Source organism: Dreissena polymorpha, chromosome 11 (assembly GCF_020536995.1).
Source record: "Dreissena polymorpha isolate Duluth1 chromosome 11, UMN_Dpol_1.0, whole genome shotgun sequence".
NCBI lineage: Eukaryota > Metazoa > Mollusca > Bivalvia > Myida > Dreissenidae > Dreissena > Dreissena polymorpha.
The window spans coordinates 54891365-54915618 of NC_068365.1; the positions used below are offsets into that span (position 1 = coordinate 54891365).

At 32.4% G+C, this 24254-nt stretch overlaps 1 long non-coding RNA gene across 1 annotated transcript; it reads left to right on the top strand.

Annotated features, from left to right (window-relative positions):
* Positions 1-17522: 17522 nt before the first annotated feature.
* Positions 17523-21836, top strand: LOC127851645 (uncharacterized). Its single transcript, XR_008035864.1, has 2 exons — positions 17523-17779; positions 17935-21836. It is a non-coding gene; the product is annotated as an uncharacterized LOC127851645 (long non-coding RNA).
* Positions 21837-24254: the final 2418 nt, after the last annotated feature.

Consider the following 24254-nt stretch of genomic DNA (forward strand, 5'->3'; position numbering starts at 1 on the left):
AATAAAAAGGGCAATTTAAAACTAGCTTGAACAACAGTACCAGAAGATCGAAAAGCAACAACAGCAAGAAAGCTTACCAGCTGGTGAAAAATCTGACTTGAATCAAAGAAGGGCGAACCAACACAATCCAGGACAAAGACGGTAAATGTCTAACGGAGGAACAAGACATCCCGAAGAGATGGATATAATACTGCTCAGAACTGAACAAATACAGAAGCACTGGAAACCCAGAAGTCCGAATTATTTCCTTTCAGCAACCAACACCGAAGATCCACCCATCCTTCATGAAGAAGCCGAAGCAGCAATGATATCGCTGAAGAAGAGGAAGTCAGCAAGAGTGGACAATATCCCGGGAGATCTGTTGCAGGCAGGAGAGTACGAGATAACCAGCGCCTTACTAACCATATGCAATAGCATCTGACCGACAGGGGAATGGCCCACATGCAATCGATCATCATTGCCCTACTAATGGCAGGCAACTTACTGCTATGCGAGAAAACATTTTAAACAATCTCTACTGAGCGAAAATTGTTCTGTATACATGTATTTATTATATATATTAGTAAAGCAACGGTTTAATATTTACATAAATGCCAGTAATTAAAGGAACAATCAAATGCATTGACGATCTCAATGTTGGATTGTGCTGTTTCTTCACATTTCGGTGTATTTCTCAATGTTGGAAAATGGTCGCTGTGCTGTTCCAACAGCGGTTCGCCACTATTAGGGATATATTACACGGAGGTTTGAGGTGGGGTCAAATAAAGAAGGATCATGCAAGGACTTTAAGGCCCTTGGGCAAACATACCAATTTTAGTCACAAGTTCCTTAATGCCAACTATTAAAAGATGTTTACTGCTTGTCAAATACATCATCGATAGCATAATCTATTAATCGTAAAATATTAAAATTTACCACGATATATGTACATAGCTTTATACTGACACGACATTCAGATCTTACTCTGGAGGCTTCACTATATTCTATATATTATTGATAGTACTCAGTGAGTTATTAATTATCCCATCAGGTGATAAATATTCAACCAATTTTCAAATTCCACATCCCATCCCATTTATTAATTCGATTTACGCACGTTACGTTACCGCATAATATATTAACGTGTGCTATAATATTCAGACTTGAAGTAATTTTTATCAGTAGCCTGAGTATAACAAATCACGGGAAAAGACCACCATCTGCGCTGTGGATCACATAGACAGTTTATCTGATGTGCAACATACTGAACAGATGATGCGGTAACAAACGTACGTTTCGTAGACGACGTCGTCAGTGATATGCATCCTAATGATAAGAGCAAACGTCGCTTGCAATTCTAGATTGAAACTGATTTTAATTGTGATTTTTTGTGTAAATAATCTTAGTAGAAAAATCATTTACAAATGAATCTTTGAAGCGAATACTTTATATATTCGTTATACTTTAATTATATATTTATGCTTTTATACTGCGATAAAACTGAAAAAAAAGCACAAACCAATGATGTGTACATGATTTGCTGTTTTATCACAAATGCGATGTTTTCCTTTTAAAAACGTGTACAGTTTGATAGAAGCACACCATGCAAAACAGCTTGCCTATATTTTAGTCACTTGACATCAATATAGATCAAGCGGTATAATTTGGTTTCATTTCTATTGATAAATATTTAGTGTTACATGGTTTACATTAATTATTTTAAACAATGGTAATCTCAACGTCAACTTATATAGCATTGTTCAACCAAGTTAAAACACAACGAGGCATTACACTTGCTGGTTGTTTTATAACTGATTCCACATTTTTATTATTTTTGCATCAATTTGACGGGAAAATTACTTCATTATGCCACAACTGCAATCGTCCAGGATCAATTGGCCCAGATAATACATTTCATTAAGACCTGTTCATTTAATTAGATCCACCAAAACGGAATTGTCAATATTCCTCCAAGTTAAATTGTGTGACATTAAAACTGTTTGGGTTGTATAGTATTTCTATCTGTAATTGCGTATGCACAATTTTTTTTAATGTTTTATTAACATCTAGCTTACTTGTCAAAATCGAATTCCTTTGAACAAAGGGTCTCGACAATAGCTATATGTAAAACAATGAATTGTTGATTGAGACAATATAATTGAAAAAGTCATTCGATAGAAATAATGTCATAATTAGGTCTTTTAATGTGTAAGCTACGCACTGAATAAAAAAGAAATTTTCCGCGTTTATGGAACTTTTCGTTTAAAGCAAGCCTCTTTAATACGATAATCAAGCAAAATCGGAAAACGTCGTCCATGATTACCCTGTTCGGTCTACACAGGCTAATATGGGTCGCCACATTACGCACATGCATTACTCCCGAGTTCCCTAGAGCGCGGCTTATGTATAGGGATGCAACAACTAAAGTATCGATTATTATTTGGTCAGACAAGTAAAGGGAGATAAATCGAACATACGAAACAGATACAAATCGGCACAGTTACGCTCTTGACATCTTGACAGAACTGTGGCGTTATATCGATACAACAGTTCATAAAGTAAATTATTTGTTCAAACTGTTTATGAAGTTCAGTCCGAAAACAATTAAAACTAACTACAGCATTTAAAGAAAAAAGGAAACCTGGACTTTATTAGACTGTATTATGACCATGATTTTATTTTTCATTATTTTGCAATTAATCGCAGTTTACTTCTGAATGACTAACCGAGTGCTTAATATTTATATGTATTTGCGAAGATAATACCGTTTGTTGTATAAATTGTTTTATATATGTAAGTCCGTTTTAATAAATCAAAATTAAAAAAATAACATCCAAGATCAGAAATACACATAATCGATGTGTTTGTATATCTATCGAGGCCCTTATTATGTTGAATGAACACATTTCAAAGGTAAGCTTTAAACACACTTGGACAACAATTGCACGTTTTAGTCAAATTTAACGTCACGTTAATGGCATAAACGTGCTCATAATTCTTTTGAAAATTGCCACGTTTATCGAGGTGGTGTAATTTAAGCTGTATATCACACTGGGGCACTACATGAATTGTTTCCTTTGAAACAATTTACATCATAGGATCGACAGAGCTTCTGTAAGTTATTCCCACAATTTTTCTGACAATAAGCAACGTCATAAATTCATGGATACAATAACTTTACACACGTCTCGACGCTGGTATACTAGCAATTTCACTGCATTCATGTCTAGACACTGGTATTTTACAACACATACGCTCGAAGGCTAGCCCTACCTTTGTAATCCTGGGCTTTGGGCTCTGGCGTCTGGCTAATGGAGTTGTGTCATAGCAGGCATCGGCAGCATTAAAACTTATGAACAAGGAATAGAACATAGTACAACGGGAATCTACTCCAAATCCTGTTAAATGCGTTCTAACATCAATTTACGATATGAAAACATTTTGATCAGTGTTTCAATTATCTCTATATTTACCGGTAATGCTTGACATCAGAATTTGGAATATTATTAAGGGAAAGGAATTCAATTGTATTGATGCTTATTATCAGCGAGGTTTTCAGTCTAAATCCTAAGATCGTAATTTATGTTGACAAAAACCTATATCCGTGAGGAAATAATTATTTTCTACAAAAATAAGAAATCACAATGTAAGTTTTTATTATGTAAAAGAATATAAATTTTGACATAAGTAAGCAGTTTTTAAATTCATTTAATTTGTTTGTAAAAACAGAGAGTAAGCCTTTCTGATTTTAATGAACATTTGTATTTTCCACATAAAACACGATTACTTACGTAGAAAGAATATTCAATGAAGCAAACAATTGTATATAAAGATTCTTACATTAAAATACATGTTTTAACATTAATTTTATTTAACTTACTTATGCAATGCGTTACCGGTAACTAAACTAAGAGTATTTATTTGCCGTAGTGTACATTTATAAAAACTAAATTGAGTTTAGCTGAGCGCAGCTCTATTAATAGTTCTACAATCGTATTATTTAGTATTAGTAACCTGAAATAACGGCAAATATCAAACACTTCGAACGCACTTTATGAATTCAAACTTGGATGTTGAAAGAATGTGATGTTTTATTAAAACTGAACTCTAGTTTAGTATGTATCTATGATAAATCTGCTTTAGAAAATTGTAAGAACATTATATCGTTCATGGCCTTCGTAAAAATAACGGCTGACTTACACATACATGTGTGATGTTTAGGCTATTTTGGAGTAGTTTCCCTTAAAACTAAACAAAAAAAGTTCACTAAAAGGCTACAATAAATATAATTTAATATTATTTTATTTAAATAATCATTATTTCAATAAAGTTGAAACGCGATTGGTTTTGTATTTAATTACGAGTACTCGTTACATGTGATTTTGATAAAATGCAATTTAAGGTTATTTAAATTAAGACAACATTAACATTGCAGACAAATAGTAAATAGGAAACACGTGTCTAGATATTATTCAAAGAAAGCACTTAAGTTCACTCAAGAAAAGTGTAATGCATAAAAACACTCAACCGCTACGACATGCTATAGATGTAGATGATAGAAATAAACACAAACGTATTAAAATACAATACACTTTGCACAAGTATTAGTATTCATATCTACGTACACTCTACATATATAACAGCTTATGTATACACGACATAGGCCTTACCACCATACTTATTCTTCAACGCTCTTTTTAAGCAGGGGCCTTAACGATGTCAAAACTGGAACGAGAACCTACAAGAACGAACGATGTTTAACAAGTCAGTAAGTCTGAAGGTTATCAATAATAAAGTTAAAGGATCAATGATATGTATTAAAACATACTTGAATATGTATATGCAATTTTCTAGAAACACGTAGATAAAGTGGGAATATCAAAAGCTAATAAAGGTTTTCAAAACCGAAAATATTGTTTCCAAATGATGTTCTCTTGTTCTAACTGCTCTTAAAAATGCTTTCAATATGGTATCAGGACGTATCGCGAACGCGTCGAAACAATTGGTGGTAGTTAAGGTAAGTAGAATGACATTAACATGAATTACGTTTATAAGTTAATGCATGATTTATAACCGTACTGAGGTACTGTAAAAGTTTGATCCAAGTGTGCGTTTTATGTGACGGCGAATTCAAATCCCGCTCAGGAAGTTTTGTGAAAAGTATTGTGTTTTTTTAAATATAGGGAGTATGTATGTCTCTTGACAAACATTAGTTGGAAAAAAAAGTAAACGCATGTTTCATTACGCGTTTAATAGCGTGTATATCCCCAATAAGCAGCCTCACACATATTTACATCATAATCCATCTTTGTTACCCATGTGCCATTAATACCCTAAACTGATCTGTTTGTGTGTTGGAGGCGCGGTCGGTGTAATTGATTGTTAGCGCAATCGCACCAGTGTACTTAATGTAATGGCATTTTCTTATATCAGATCTCATGTTTACATTTACTTTAGTGATATTTAATAATGTGCGCTTAATATACCATTAGTCTAATACGAGAGATTTGCGTATGCCTCAATCTAAAAAACCTATTAGACATATTATATATAAATATATTTAAATCTGTTTTTGTTTTTAAGCATGGCAACAATGCTGACTTTTCAACTGTTTCATTTTTTTTGTTTTTGTTTTAGTATTGTGAAAATCTGCGAAAATGCTATTGAATAGGTAAACGTCTCCTACATATGTCACACTCTTAAAGCTATTTTATAAAATCATTCTGCTAAATGTATGTTTACATGATAAGGTCTGATAAGAAGCATCAACATGTTATATTAAGGAAACCTTAAGTCGTGATATAAACCGTTTAAAGTAACAAACATAACATAACAAAGAACCGTAAAAAAACGGAATTAAACATGTGAATAAATAATAAAAATAATAGGTACTCATATATTATGTAATGGGAAAGTACTACATGCATCCTCACTTAATTTGATGTTTATGTGCATCTTATAAGTAAATATTCACAATTGATTGTATAAACGTTTAAACTTCAGTGTAAACGCAAAAAATATTAATTGCAAATTTTAATCATCAATTTTAAGTGGAATTTCATGCAATGTGGTTTAATTTTGTGTTCGAAAGAAAATTTTAAGGAAAACCGATTTGCAGACTGTGTACTTCATAAATAACACTTTGGTAAAGGGGGGCCTTTCAGTAAGTAGATTTGCGTGCGTGTTCAATGTCTAAATTGAAACATCTGGTACCCATTGATCATTCCTTTATTATCTAGTACAACTTCATTATGATTTTGATTAACAAAAATAGTGCCATATTTGTAACGACATATTACTTTTAAAATTAAGTGTAGAGATCTATGGTTGATTTATACATATACAAAATAACATCAAACGTATACCTCAAGTCATGACTATAATTTATTAATAATATAAATAAGATTTATGTACCTGTAGACGTTTGAATACTATGGGACTGCTCTAGAACATCTCCCCTTTTACATTCTCATCGACTCGATCTAAAATGCAAACAGATGTTAACTTGAACAAGAAAATAAAAAAATACAAATCTAAATACTCGTATAACATTTAATCATGCAGGGTATGTAGTAGAATCAAATTATGTTCCGTGCACCAGTGTCATTGACACCAACAGTAATTATTAATTCGTTAATTGATAAAGGGTTAAACAGTTGTGTTGTCAACGTTTTCAACGGACCGGAATGTATCTACCACACGATATATTAAAACTGAAATAAGGGTCAATCCATGCCATCACAACCGTTGATGTTAATTTATTATATTTTGAAGTTATTGCAGCGGATTGTCATATTTATTAATAAATATCACTTGTTGTCCTTTAAACAAGTATTGACCGTGCTTTAGATTTTCGAATTATACTGATTTACTATTTCATAGACATATGAGCAAAGGGTACACTATATTGATTTTTTAAGAAATTTAAAACATTCAGTTGTTCAATTTGCATAACCTTTACGGAGAATCATTTGACGCAAAATTCCAGTTTGCTTCAAAAATGAACTCATTCATCTTAATTGCTCCGTTTTCATTAAAAAAAAAAGACCGCACTAATTTCATGTATTCTAAATATAACATTTTAAGTTCCAACACAATTGCATGTGTATATCACGTGTGAACATACCTCATTCAATTATTAATTAACTTTTATAATTTAAACTTGATACTATATGGTGCAGTGTGAAAACAATAACGTTTTATCACACATTTTTGTAACATTAGTTCATTTTAATTGTTAGTGTATACTAAAATCCAGGAATACAGTTGTGTACATATTTATACACACTTAACAACGAATCTGGACATTCTAATGGATGTTTCCTAACGAGTTAAATGTGATGTATACATAGAGGAGTGTTCTTATGCACAGCCGAAAATCATCTCCAATTAAATTGAAACTTGTCTTTCGTTTATTTTCTGTTATAATTTCATTTAAATTCTACTTTTTAATTTGTTACCGTAATATCTGTTTTGAACACAAAAAGGCATATCTATTTATTTCAATACAATTGTTTTCACTTATCTTTGCAGAGATATTAAACATAATGTACGAGAAGTAGAAGTTTGTGAACAAATAACTATTACGATAGACTACTGGTCGGTAAAAAAATTAATTTTTTAGATAGTTTGCCTTATTAAAAATAACGATTAAAATACTATTGGGAAATTATTTATGTTATTAAATGAAAATAGTCCAAGATTAAAATCGTCAAAATACTATAGTTGACTTAATTATTAGAACTAGCAAAGAACACTCGATTTGTTATACTAACGGAAACAGACTGTAAATGCCTTTTGTATATTGTTTTTCCCTCATACTGCACCTGTATGGGTTTAATTATTAAAGGTGTTAATGAGCTAAACTTGCGGACTTGGGACCTCGATAAAGACCATTAAAGACTGATCTAACAAATATTAGACACGCTTCTCCAGTAAGTTCTTTTGTGATGGATTACCTACATGTACCAACTAACAATATGATGTTCTTAAAATTTACATTTAATTACTGTTTGTTCAAGAAGCAAACGGTTCATACCAAATCGATTGCCACATGTTTATTTAATGAAACAATGTTCGGCGATGTGAGCCAAGTAAGTTGAATGGTTTTACAGGTGTGTGATACATTAAAATATCTGTATCTTGCTGAGCAAAGGTTATCTATTACATATTCATTATTCAGACGATAACTATGTCATGCTAGTAACAGCGTTTATTACAGATAATGATTATCATTTAACTATAACGTCATTATGATCTGGCGGATAAATACTATGTGTAATTAAATATATTTATGTGTTAACATTCTACTTATTATAGAACTGACAACAACAAGTAATTTTTTTAATTAACGTTTCTCGTGTAATGTACCGATAGGGTTTATACAAAATTTAAACAAATATTAATTATGTATTGACTGGTCTTGTATAAAGTATCGCCCTTAAGAATATTGGACGGGTTTAAAGTAATGTCCGTTGCATGTTATAGGTAACGTTTCTGTTTTCTTCATTATGTCATTCCTCTGAAACTTGTGCCTGTGCTGCTTTGTAAAGATACAATGCATTGATATTAAAATTATTGTGTGAATATTACTATGAACAGTTTGTCCAAAACACGTTTAGCTCCAATCAATACTTTGCAATGGCAGTGTTGTAATTTGCATATTGTGGTATGCCATGCTTTGGAAAGGTAATCTGCTGCTTGTCTTAAATAAACGATTCTGATATCTGTTTCTCTCCTGTTTAAATTTTGGGAGTTTCAATTTCAATCCGTGCACTTATGCGACAACCATAATACATGTTTTCACGAGCACTTTGCCATATGTGGGCCCCCAGTCTTACAAAACTGAGGTAAGCATAAATAAGACATTTTAATAAACCCTTTTTTCGGGCTTTCTGTGTGTTCGTTCGCGGGCTGTGTTCTTTTAGTTACATTCGTTGGAAAATATAGTTATAAAGTGTATAGACAACGATACAATAAACCTAGCAACTCATTTGCTTTAGTGAAATGATCTCCGACAGCTTGACATACACCAAAGTTATATGAAATGGTTTAAGAATGTCATCACATATACGTTATTAATATACATGCCACATACACTATATATTAGCACCCACACGGAACTAAACCGGCTTGTCATAACACAGGGATACTCTGCCATGCAGCTTTACACCTTTATTATGCATGCATCCACGTACGTGTTGTAATAAAAAACAGACTTCGTTTTCGGATTGCTTTCTTTCATATCAAATTAAAACAACACTTCAGCATTTTGTATAGTGAATTGTGTGTAATCATATGAATACATCAAACTACACGACTTTAAAGAAAACGTGGTCAATGAGAAATATTTTTATAACGGGGGATGTTTGTATTCTTCAATGCAACCGTTGTTGTCAGAAAGACGGTCATTTGTTATTTTTATTATAAAGTACCAGCAGCTTTAGCACAATAAAATTCCGATGGGTCTATCACTGTAAAACGGGATTTGAAAATAGAGATTTAAGGTTATTGCTATCACACTCGTTTTGCGGTATCTGTTACGATTCTTCACATCAATGTCAAGGCACGTATCCCAGTTCAATTCTTTTGCCAGCATCTGTTGTTTGTTTTTTCATGTCTTGGATAAAAAACTATAAGCCTTGTTCGGTATCCTCAGGGTCTTACATCTCGCGCACTTACATAATTATAAACTTAATTATAAACTTGCGTGTCGTATTACATTTTAATTTTGAATGTTATTGTTAACCTATTCAAATTATGGGGATGTAAAATAAATTCTTATCATAGTTTTGAAGCAACGGATGTGGGAACACACTTCTTATATTAGACTGGAAGCGGCACACGAACAGACACACTTCTTGTATGAGCCTTGAAGCGACACCTGTGTGGACACACTATGTATATTCCTCTAAAAGCGACACCTGTGTGGACACACTACGTATATTTCTCTAAAAGCGACACCTGTTTGGATACACTTCTTGTATTAGTCTATACGCGACATCTATGTGAACACACTTCGTATATTCGTCAAGAAAGCGACACCTGTTTGGACAAACTCATTATATTAGTCTAGAAGCGACGCCTGTGTGGACACACTCCGTATGTAAGTCTAGAAGCGACACTTTTGTGGGCACACTCCATATATTAATCTAGAAGCGACACATTTGTGGAAACACTCCTTTTATAAATCTAGAAGCAACATATGTGTATGGACACACCCCGTATGTTAGTCTAGACACGTTTGTGGTCATATTCCTTATATTAGTCTAGAACCGACAACTGTGTGTTCATACTCCATATGTTAGTCTAGAGGCGATATATATGGGGAAACACTCCTTATGTTATTCTAAACGCGATATCTGTAAAGAAACCATCCTTATGTTAGTCTAGAAACGACACGAATGTGGACACATTCTGTATACAAGTCTAGAAGCGATATTTGTGAGGACACACTGCTCATGTTAGTCTAGAAGCGACACCTTTATGGAGGCCACTTTACATAATACCTACCCAAATAGACTCCGCCAGATCGATTTACTCATGTTCTATTCGACAGGTATTTATATATATATATTGAACAAAATCTATCAGCTGAAAGTCAGTTTGTATATGATTTTACGTATGAGTTGCTGTTTGCACAGTCTTTTAATTTTATTTTGATATTGATATAAAGTAAAAAAACCCATAAACATGCAAAATTGCATGGATTGTATAAATCAAGACAAGATGTAATAGTTACAAAATAATTCATTTGGATTGTTATTTAGCCATTACCCTAATTATGCAGCATACTTTCTTTTCGACGTGATTAAATGTATTATTTACTGCAAAAGACTTCACATGAAACAGCTATTTGCTCAAATAGACGTGTTTGACGACATAAAAGAGTAACTTAAAGATAATTTCTTACTGTTTAATATTCATGCCTAGAATAAATGCCTTAGTAATGCAAATAAGAGAGATGTTAACATGTCAATGTGGAGTTAAAAGGTAGCCTGAGTGTACTTCTGTACATCAGAAAACATAATGGATTAATTCACTCAAGAAATAAGACATGTGACTGTGTTTTTCAAGCGTTTTAGTGCTGCGTCTTATGCTGTATTGTGTTTTATACTGGCAAATGGTTAATGTGCTTAATATAAACCACACGCGCTTTAAAATTATTCACTCGTACTCGTGAAGCTGAAGTATTAATGGTATAATTAATTGTTTTATCAAAATAAATTTCAAACAATAACGTACAATCAAAATTATCTACATTATGTGCATCATATATCTTTATGTATTGTTATGTATCTTTCCATCTTACTATGTTTCATTGTGTAAACAAACAAAACAAAAACACTCAATAAACTTACAAAGCTGACGCGGAAATCATCACAATTGCAAATTTACAAAGGACATGGTCGCTATATAGATCGATAGAGCGTAGATAAAGCATTTCGTTAACTTTTGCATGCCTTGTGATAGGACAAAAGACAACTCACAGAATATGTATTATACTTATATCCTTTTGTTTTGCGAAAATTTTTCCCGTTAAATAAACTTCATTTTTCACGCCAAAAGGTGTTTAAGGGTCGAGGGTACGTAAATTAGTTTACAGGACAATTAATTTATGGTTATATATGCAGTAAAGATTCGTATTCGCAACGAGCACGCATATATTTAATGAAATGAAGATGATAAAAGTTGTCATCACATCGGGGTTCCCTTACACAATTGCATACCGCTGAAACATCACAGGTAATGTTGCTATTTACATCATTTTACCCAATCAAAGCGTTTACAAAAATTCGTCCTTAAAAAAGTAAAACAAAACCAGTTTTTATCCTTTTTAAATATACAGAAAATAAGAAACAAAGCCAAGTTATATAAAAGAAACACATCTTACCAGTCAGAAGGTATATCCGACAAAGAACAATTCTGAATAGTGAACCTCAGGAAAACGCTATTGCGATTTCATAGTGTAAATTCTCACAACCACCGTTTACCGTTAAAGTCAGTTCATGGATCATTAACATATAATAGGTATTCTCGTATTCTCATTCATTCAATGTCTGCAAGAAATATCCCATTATGATTGCAACCAGTCTATGCAAACAAGATGTCTGACGACTCAAAAAACACTCCCATCAAAAGAAATATTTCAAAATTAAATCTTTTCAATAATTTTCTTACTTCTAGAAGAATCCTCTTTGATATCCGTTTCGTATGCTAGTGTACACGTGATTTAGAACATCATTTATCTATTAAGAGCACATTTACGAGACGTATGTGCTATCAATAACCATGGTAGATGGTACGGAATACACATTAATCCATTAAGGTTCAGTCTCTTCGTTAGAGCGAAACATTTGCAACTAATCTACATTATTTAACTACTTAGTAAAATATGCCATATTTTTACAATACTTACATGAAGGTAAACGTTATTCAGTAATATTTATACAGAATCGTCATGCGCCGAAAGTCTATGTAAATTATGTTTTCGGACGTCCACTTGTTACGTATTTGAATTAAGTCGGTTTCTTGTATAAACGATCGCAACGTTAGTTTCCATTTATCTGCCAATATAAAATATTTTAAGATCTTTTGAAAAATACTTTATTTAAATCGATCTGGTAAAAATAAAAATGTGTTTCCTATATATATATATAAAATGCATTTACTTATAACATATAACATGCATTGGAGATATGCCAGTCGTGTTTTGATAGTTTGTATCAAACAAGCTGATTGTGTTTTGTTGTATTTTTGCTCGCAATAACGCAAATATGCGATATAACGAACCTGAATACAAAATAAAACGTTAACATCACAGGTACATACCCCACAAGTAGTCCGCTTACTCGGCCGTATAATACCGTAACGGATTTTACAACCAACGTCATATATACATTCTAAAACGTGAACGTCCATAAACGTTAGAGGTAATTCTGACGCTGATATTATTTGGACGTATGTGGCACAAGGCAGTTAAGTACTGTGTTCCTCAACAGATTTCATTTAAAGGATTCCACAAATCTTGCGGTTCTTTCCACAACCTGCTGTCCTATTGTTTTAAGTATAAACGCGTGTAAGAAATGTTATTACTTCGAAAGTGTCAATAAATTATGAAACATAAGTAATTTTCGTAAGATAACGGTTAAAGATTAACATTCTATATATATGTATGTACATATATATATATATATATATATATATATATATATATATTATATATATATATATATCTATATATATATATATATATATATATATATATATATATATATATATATATATATGTATGTATATATATATATATATATAATATATATATATATATAATATATATATATATATATATATATATATATATATATACTATACATATGATATTATTTGTGATTGTACAAACTTGACATAGTACATGAAGGATAAACAAATTGCATGTATACACATATGTCAGTTTGATTGGTAAAGCAGAAGGTAATGAAACGTTTGTGCATTTAAAACATCATTATATTGGGAAAATATATGATGTGCTTAAAATAAAACACTTGTAGGTAGACACAAGACATTATTTGCTGAAAACATTTTGTAAAATTGTATCATTCCTCAAGTAAATATAAATAATCAATAATATCAAAAGTTACCCTCAATTAGACTAATATTTTAGTGACCTATTACATTTACAATATTACTCACACTGCATAACTATTCATATAATATGGCACTAAAAATAAAACATTTAATTTGAATCACCGTTTTAGAACGGTTCAATTTAAAGCGCAACTGATTTAAACCCAATATTGAGTCACTGCATTGGTTTAATGCAAAGTATCATGGGTTTACAACTCATAATTCGGTTACCGCATTGGAATGGTTCAATGCATAAGTCTCAACATAATAGTACTCCTTGCAAAATGATCGCGTGAACATCATGTGATTTTTTTTAGAAAGATGGCCAATTCCTATATAAAATTTGTCATAGAAATATACACATTGTAACTGTCACACAAGCTTTGAGGTGCAATGTTACACAATGACACGAGATTCAGAAATCTTTGAATATGTATGGTCATTTGTTTGCGTTTACTTTTAATTGTCGTTGATCCCAGTTTCATAAACTCGAGAAAGACATACAGTTTATTGTCATATGGTAATTTGATATAATCGCACAGATCAGAAAAACAGTACTGTGACAATAAACGACCTGAACTGATATAAGATCAGATGATAAGCTTATATACTGAAGATAAGCAGTGTTAGTTTTTTTAAAACATTCCACTTACCGCATATGTGAATAAAGATCCGGTTTTGAAAACTGAGAGTAAGCTAATTAACATGGTAAAACCAGATCCAGTTATTTGGTGTTTGTTACGCTTTTCCGCAATTATGCCAAAACACGGGCCTTTGTTAAATGCATTTGCCAAGAATAACTATCTTTCGCGAGCTTCGCAAGCACAAATAACAGTGGCAATCAAGTAACATGTATCCATATTTTTATTCTTATTTATATACATATATATTTATTATATAATTATATATAAATGATTTTCACAATAATAATATTTGAACGAAAGGAAATAAATTTGCTTAAATTCACATTATGTTATATCTTATAATTGTCGAACAAAGATAACACTGGACTGAAAATTGTTTCTCAACGTATCTATATATGAAAAAAGTGTTTACTTCCTTACATTTCAATTTAATTGATCACGTTAAAGCTTAAACATTAAAATCTTTAATTTTATTGAGTACATTTAAAAGTTCCACATGTTTTATTCAGTTTAGCAGCATAACCTTCAATACCTTGTACATTACACTAAAATCTCTGCATTTAATATGCTATTAATTAACGAGGATATACATTAGACTCCTCACCCATCTGTCTGGAGGCATGCCACGTGTGCCACATTTGCTTATAACGTTACGAATTTACACGAACGTATCCATCGTGCAACAAATCTTTGTAAGAATTGTATACGGATAATTGGTAAAATTAAACTTGCACAAATGAAGTTTTGGCATAGAATACACATATTACCAGTAATTTAAATCATGATTCATAATACAAACTTAAAACAAACTTAGTTCTACACCATATTGCCATGAACAATGTGTGTGATTGGCAACTAAATAGCAATTACTGCCATCATAAAGACTCCTCTGTATATTATGAACTTTGTATACCCACAGAAACGAAATTGAGCGGGGTTTTACTGGCATTACTCTGTTGGTAGGACGTTTGGTCGGTCTGTTAAATCTGTTGTCAGTCGGTTTGTCGGTCGATTGGTCTGTGCACATGTGCTTTGTGTCGCACACGTTTTTCTCAGTTTTCTGCCTATTAAGATGCAGCATGGCTAGAAGTTATGTTAGTTTATATCACGATACGTTTTTGCAGAATTTTATGTGTACTTGAACTTAGCACATTTTAGATTCTGACATCATTACACATGGGAAATTCGGGTCGGACACTAGTCTAACAGTTTTCTGCATATCAACATTGAACTATACATATACATTTAAATACTATAAAGAAGTTCAATACGATGTTTATGTGTGTGTGGCTCGATTTTGTTTTCAGAGTAATGTGCCATTAAATAAATGCCAAATTCGAATACCTTAATCATAGTACATGTGTACTGTAGTACTGTAAGACACAAACAGTTGACGGTGTATCTAACCGAAACTTTATCGAAGTCTTGTTTATACTATGTAAAAGTGCAAGAAGTTATGTGTGTGAGTGTCGCGCAATTTCTTGCAGAACTTTGCGCATTGAACTTTGCAAAATTATGAATAATTTTATTGTTCATGTTTAATTTGTGTCTGTAAGTTGTCTTAGTATCAAAATAAAACAGGAGTGTTCCTGATGCTATGCATCAGTTTGTTTTGTCTATCTTACACTTTTTGATGTTATGCGCCCGTAAACCCAGGCAATACATTCAATAGAAACAGTGTTTTCTGCTTGTGTGTGATCCATATAAATTACCACACAACCAATATTTGAGATTTATTTTACTAAGATTTATGTTTTGCATTTGCTTAGAACGAACCATTCCGAACATGTATTTATCTTTAATTCCTATTCATTTATATTCGGTATGTATAATAGGTTGATATAACTGCCGCGGCATACGAAAGCGCGCCTTAGATGCTGTTTAAGTTTAAAACCATAAACGCAAGCTTAATACACAATAATATTTTTGAATTATTAAAGTGCAAGTGAAAGAAAAATGCAGTTTATTTGGAAAAATGATATATAGAAATACATATTTTTCCTTTTGCAAAAACAATGCTTCTACCCCAAGTCTAGACGGATAACTATTTATAAATTGTATCAATTAACTCGTGTTAAAATAATGGGTCCACTAACTTTATTTACGCATCAAATCAGTTTCGAATGTTTTCATGTCAGCCGTTTGTTTTAAGACACAACTCCATTTGAGTTATTATTAAATGCTAACACTTACACAACTTAAATTAGTTCTTTTTCGGCAGTACGCTGTAAATGTTTATCCTAATCGTTTGAATTCAATTACATATTGTATACTAGTACATGGTGTATGTAAGTCTTAACGCTCCATTTAATGAGATCTTTTAAAGCGTACTAGCTGTTTAATGGCCTTATATGGCCTTTTACCTTTAGGTGTAATCTTGAACTTTGTAGACGGGAGACAAGTAATACATGCGACACGTTGTCTTATGAAGGTTTACATTAGTGTCAAGTTAGTTTTAAATCCATCAATATATGCATTCGAAAAAACGCTTCCTCGATGTGAATCTTTCATAACGCAACGAAGTTGTGTTACATCACAATAAATATTAAAGGCCCATTGGCCACTCAAATAGTAGTAGTTTTATTTTCCCGTTATATACTTACGGATTACATATAGCTGTTGTAATAAATGTACGACATACATAAATCGTGCAACGAACTCTTCTTAGAACTAAATACGTAACGGCAGCCAAAATTACCCTGAAATGAATACAGGTGTATGTGTATAATAAGTATTAAGACATGCAGTTATTCTTGATTTTTTAGAACATATATAGGCTTTTAGATAAAGTATGGATCAATGTGGTTTATGTTAAGTATCTGTTTATTTAATAATAAACCAATACAACTATTATAATACAATTTAACAGATTACACTTAAATATAAACGTTTACGTGTCTACCTTATACAATTTACAATCGAGATAATTATTAAAATCATGTTCCCGAGTTACCTAGCTCTCACTTTATCCATACGTTTAGGTATGTACTTTTTTCTTTTTACTTTCCGAATACATTTTCGTTCGCTTTTAATAAGAGTTATTTATGATTATTTCCTTTTTACTGTCTGTGTTTATGTTTAGTCATTACTGTATGTTGTACAAGAATTAACACTTAAAACGTGAACGTCATTATGAGAATCTATCACAACGATTTGTAAGTTTATAATTCTAGGATCATACATTGTCATGGTACCTACTTGAGTTTTACACACATTCAGGTTCTCGATATCTCGATGACATTAATTTGTACATTGTTTAATGTAGTAAGGTAAATTTCTTATCTCCCTTTTTACATAACATTCATTTACTTCTTTGTGGGAATTTCGTCCTCTCGCCAGTGTTCGTTCACCCATGAAAGCTCGTGCAATTGTGGTCATGTCCAATCGTTATTTAGAATTGATCCGATGCAAGATTTTCATTGGTAATTCAAATGTACCTGTTGATTTCATTATGAAATTACTGACCACGCTTGCATTTGCCAAGACCGTCTAGTAGACGCAAGGCCATAGTCGTTGTTTATTCCAACCTGGTGAGTTAAAAAGTTTTCATTTAACGAAAATTATGTATTATTGCATTATGAAATGTGTGTGAATTAGTTTAATTAATGTGAAGTTCATTTAATACTTATTTCGTAGTATCGTTTATTTTGTTCTGTTTGTAAAATATTGTAAATGTTTTGTGTAGGTCTTTTCCGTCATGGCTATATTGGTCAGCGTCAATAAATACAATTAAACCTCCACGGCTTTGATTGAATGATGTGCCCCCAATCTCCACACCCACTTCAAATGGCGCCCAACGTGGGGCAGACGTGCGACGGAAGGACAGGGTTGGCGGCTGGACCAGGCTTCCGGAGGGCGGCGAGGTTGGTACCACGTTCGTTGAGGACGGGCCCACGCTGTCGGAGCGGTGCTGGATTAGGGAGTACGACAACCCCAAAGAGGCGTATTGACTTCCGTCCAGCTCCTAGGACCGTTTCACAGGACCCGCAGTACTTTCGGAAAGGACAGCTGAATTGTGTATCAATTATGCACTTTCTCGTAAGAGAAATCCACGTGTTTTTCAGTGTTTATATGACGTTTTGTTTACACCACGTGACTTTTGTACTTTTTATTGTGAATCTCTTCACGAGTAATTCATGTAACTGTGCTCTGTAGGCGTTTTCTTTGTGGATGTGTTAATGTACATTTGTTCCCTTAAACATGTGCGGTTGGACTGACCAAGTAAGTCTATTGTATCAACTACTTTTATTTAAATATTTATGGCGCACTACTTATTACGTATGCGTATGTGCACAAAAATAGTTCCTTCGGTATCAAATGTAAACAATGCGTACGCAAAAACGTCCTGTATTTCAGTTCGGTGTTATCGCAGTCTTTGGAAATATTGTTTTAATTTTAAACATGATAATTTTCTGTAAGTATATAAGAAACGTTTGTAGCGAAGTTCAATTTTGTAAATAATTTTCAGTTCACGGTTAATAATAGTTATGTAATATGTGTTCGTGACCGCTAGGTTTCATTCATTTGCCTTATGGTTAAATTACAAATTAGAATCCACATGCTGTAGTTAATTTGTGGTATTGACTTCTTTTATTTCCTTTAAAAAGTAGTAAAATTATAAATATGTTTAGTGTTGTAATAATTTGACAATTATAAAGTTTTTGCAGAAATTATTTGTTTTAATCTTGACATGAAACGTAGTCGTACATTTCCATTAGAGCTTATACGCTTTATCGAATTATCAATTAGTTGTTCATGAGAATTATTAGCTTATTTAAAATCATGATATTGTTTTGGAATTAAGGTTTTTGGTTTAACACTTTACAAATGTTGATTTTATGTGTAATATTGGTACATATCAACATATCTTTGTGATTTAGACATTTCCCCTATAGTTATATCTGTCAAACAGTCTAGTTTCTAGATTTGTGAATGGTAATGGTGAAATTCATTTAAACTCTCACTCGACCCTGGTGACCTTCATGAGCTAAATTTACAACTTTGCGTTGCATTATTTCCGGTATACAGTCTTAAACCACGGAGTACTTCAAAGTAGTCATTTATCTTCACTGTGGTTAAGTTCATGGCGCGGCTAGGTCTGCAAATGTCATTGAGACTGTTACTGCCGAAATTTGCCAGGAAGTTCACGTAATCCTCTGTAAAAGTGCTTTTGTTATTTGCTTTCACTTGGTGTCTTGAGCGGAAATTGGGGGGGGGGGATCGTTTGATTCCCTGGGCGATATTTCATTGTGGAGTATCCGAGTTAAATGTTGTCAATTTAATCGCCACATGTCAGTTGGGCAGATTGGATTTCTTTCGGTTGTTAAAAATTGATCCCAGGGGTTTTTGATATGTGATTAATTTGCACTTTGACCCCAACAGGTACAAATGAAAGTGTTTGTATCTGAAGACACATGCTAAATTTAAATATTCTTTACCTGGAGCTATTTACATTTTAAAATGGTAATGCTCATTCCTTAAAGGGATCTTTTCACGCTTTGGTAAATTGACAAAATTGAAAAAAGTTGTTTCAGATTCGCAAATTTTCGTGTTAGTTATGATATTTGTGAGGAAACAGTAATACTGAACATTAACCATGGTCTAATATAGCCATTATATGCATCTTTTTACGATTTTAAAACCTAAAAATTATAAAGCGTTGCAACGCGAAACGATTGAATAATTTGGAGAGTTCTGTTTTTGTCGTTAAATTTTGTGAAACTACGAAGATTGCTTATATAAGGTATAAAATACGTCAAGAATGTGTACTCGGCGGAATAGCTCAGTAGGATAAAGCGTTTTTACTTCAGGACTCTGGCAGGACTCCAGGGTCACTGGTTCGAAACCTGCTCCGGGCAATGTTCTTTTCCTTTTTTAATTTTATTCTTGATTTTTTACTGGAGCTTTTACGATCCAATGTTTACAATTATCAATATAAAGCATTTAATAAATAAGTTAAAAAATGCCAAAATCTGTGAAAAGGCCCCTTTAATGTGTGTATTTGTTAAGGGTATTTGTGCGTTGTGAGGTTTTGTGTTTGTCAGTGTGTTTTTATGTACTTTCTGAGGTGCTATCAATACCAAATTTGGCTTTTCTACATGTTTCTTGTATGTATGTTTCATGGCCAGAAATGAATATATGGGTAATGTGTTATTGAAAATTGTTAATATGGGAGGTCATATTGCCATTTGTGAATGTTGGCTGATGTAAGTATGTCAAATCATGCTTTCAGCGACATACATTTTTTGTGTTGTTCGGTAAACATCAGTGCAAACTATGATTTAATAAATCCAAATATTCTTGTTCAGTAATAATGCAAATATTACTGCAGTTTAAGAGCTCATTACAGAAACATTAATTGTGTTCTCTTTGATGTGTTTTCAATGTTTGTTTTTATCATATGTGTACAAAGTTACGCATTTGTCTAGTAATTCACTAATTGATATGTTCGTTTGTCATTAATCATTACCGTGTTAAACTCTATTTGGTAACATCATTGTAAGATGATGTAATAAATCCAAATATGTGAATGAGTAATTAAGCAAATATTACTTAAATGTGAGGTCTCTTTACAGAGACATATGTTGTATTCTATATGTTATTGCTGTATTGTTTTCTTTGCATATTATTTGAACTTTTGCTTATCTATTTGTTAAATGTTGAGACCAATATAGATGTGTTTTAAGTTTAGTGTGATCGTAAGGTGTTAATTGTTCCGAATCTGTGTGTCATATTTCTTAGTATTTTTACAAGTTGAAATAATCCATTTTAATTTAGTTGCATACTGCTCATATTGCAGAAAGTTGAGTAATACTATCTCAACATAATTCTTTGTTTTCTATTAAGATTGTAGTAGGAAAACATGTGCATCTTTGTGTTTTATTATTTTAAATGTATATCAAGGTTAATATTGTCATCTTTGCAACTAATAGATTGGTGTTTGTATTTTCATTAATTAACACTTAGTGTGTAACTTCAAAATCAATTTGAAATGCTATGTGCTGCATTTTACTTAAACATTTTCAAAAGATCAATTTTTCAATTTAAATGTTTTTTGAGTGACTTATTTTTAAAAATGTCCGGAGACATTTAGAAGAAGAGGGGAACTGTGTAGTAAGGTAAATTTCTTATCTCTCTTTTTACATAACATTCATTTACTTCTTTGTGGGAATTTCGTCCTCTCGCCAGTGTTCGTTCACCCATGAAAGCTCGTGCAATTGTGGTCATGTCCAATCGTTATTTAGAATTGATCCAATGCAAGATTTTCATTGGTCATTCAAATAAACCTGTTGATTTCATTATGCAATTACTGACCATGCTTGCATTTGCCAAGACCGTCTAGTGGACGCAAGCCCATAGTCGTTGCTTATTCTAACCTGGTGAGTTAAACAGTTTTCATTTAACGAAAATTGTGTATTATTGCATTATGAAATGTGTGTGAATTAGTTTAGTTAATGAGAAGTTCATTTATTTCATATTTCGTAGTATCGTTTGTTTTGTTCTGTTTTTAAAATATTGTCATTGTTTTGTGTAGGTCTTTTCCGTCATGGCTATATTGGTCAGCGTCAATAAATACAATTAAACCTCCACGGTTTTGATTGAATGATGTGCCCCCAATCTCCACACCCACTTCAATAATGTTATTTTGAACCACATTGGTGAAATTTGTTTAATTGTCACAAATTGCAGATGATACATGCCCACCCAATATTAAAATTAAAAACATTGGTCACTTTCAACTATTGAAGAGTACTTCGGAAAAGGCTTAGTATATATAAGAAAGATGGAGAATCGAAAGATTTCGCAGCGACTATTAGATAAGAATCTGAAAATACTAACGCTACAATCATACAAATTCTGCAGAAAGATATACTGTTAAATAGCGTGTATATATAGATATATAGTTACAGCGCAGTTTTACAGGATGTGGTAAATTGCCATTGTCCAAACATTTTGAAACAGGAAAAGTACACTTTAACACAAAAATACAAATGATAAAGCCGGCATTAATATGTAATAGTTTATTGGTTACAAAAACCTATTTTTCGTAATTGCTGGTGCCTTTGTGAGTACAATGCACAGGGGGAAGAGCACATTTTATGTGGTATTTATTTGAATTATTAATTAATGACAACAATTGTTTTTATAGATATTAGAAAACAAAGCAGATGTTTTATAGATATTAGAAAACAAAGCAGATGGTTTCATTTAAACAGGGAAAATTGTCCGGCTTCGAACAAATTGATTCAAAGTCAGCCCAATGGTGTGCGATTCCTACTTCTATGAACTTATAGACCCATCCGTTAATGATAAGAGCTTACATTTGAAATGGATTTATACCCATAATCCTTTGATTTGGTTTTTCCAAGGCGCTGACATCAACTTCATTCATGTTTGTATGCTTGTATATTGTGTTGAATGTATGGTCCTTGATTTGATAGTCTAGAAATGATTAATTTTAATAGAATACAAGCGAATGATAACAGGAATTTTGGCATTTTTTCCCCTTCAGTTTCATGTTTCTTGTTTTGCATTGTGCACACATTAAAAACGATCGCTACCGAAAAAGAAGATGTGAATAATGCTGTTGTGTCTATTTTGTTTTTGTGTTTTACCTATTTTATCAAATACCATAGGCCAATACTATAGCTTGCTGTTATAATACAATACTGCGCTTCATAAGTTCGAATCACATTGCATCAAGATCATTGTAATACTATTTATAATCGTTCAGTTAATCAATGGTACTAACACTTGCATGTCCATACATATGCATTCATACTGAATAATGTTTTCTTTATGCATACTTTTGCTCATGTCCAAGTGGCCTTAATTAAAGTGTGCATAAGGATTTCACAAACTGGTTAATGCTCCTGTCGATAGATAAAACTAACTGACCCGCGTCAAGCGAAAATGGATCTTATGCAATATGCGACAAGCGAAGGTTAAAACCAGCCAGCGCAGTTGTGAAGTTTGGTCGAGTGCTACCTTGTCCGATATAAAGTCGCGCGGTCTCATTAGCGGACAGGCTAACTACATCAGCCGCATATGGCATAAAGCCCATTTTCGAATGACGCCAACAGTAAACTGTTCTTTCATTTACTTATTTTTTTTTCCAGCTAACTGCAATCAGTTTGTGATATTGATATAAAATCAATGAATAGTTTTCCTGTACTAAGCGTTAGTGGAGATTTGTGTGCTGAAAATTAGATCGATTTTTAAATGTGTAAATTGTCAACGATACCACATTAAAAAAAAATTAGTGTTACCAATATTATCACATCTTTTAAAGGCAATAAACTGATCATATGAGTTAATGGAGCATTATGCCTACTCACACAACAAACGCTATAGTGTCGAGGTTATTAACATTATGATTAATGATAAATCGGCAATCTCAATGAGTCATTATTTTTTCCATTTCGTGTATTGTAGATTGAGCAAACATCCATTACATGCCTAAATGTCCAGACTATAAGAGCAGAGTTAACTCAGTTGCAAAGTAAATAGTTTTAATGGATATGTAATAGCTCTTTTATTACTGATGTTGGATCGTAAAGACAATCGTTCATGTTCTTTAAACAAATAAGCGTTCGTTTAATTCCCCAAAACACAAGTAAACGCCATGACAATCAAATGCAAAACGATAATGAGAAATTCCAAAAAATTAACACAAATGGGGTTACGCCTTGCGTCGGTTAAAACAAAGCTATAAAGCTGTTGAACGGAGCTCCAAACATCACACTAAGCACATAGCTCTTAACTTACATGGCATATGAAAAAAATGGCATTAACAATATAAATTAAAATATTCGGTGCCTAAACCGGTTCTAAGAAGCACAGAACCTCCCGCTTAGCCCAAAGTTATAAACTAAACATTTAAGTGTGTATTAACATTAATTTCATATCATCACATTTTAAATTAAGCAAAACAATTTCGTTTGTATTTACATTTCACTGGCAAATAGTAAGACTCAAAGCAGGAAATATATAAAGCACGGTGAT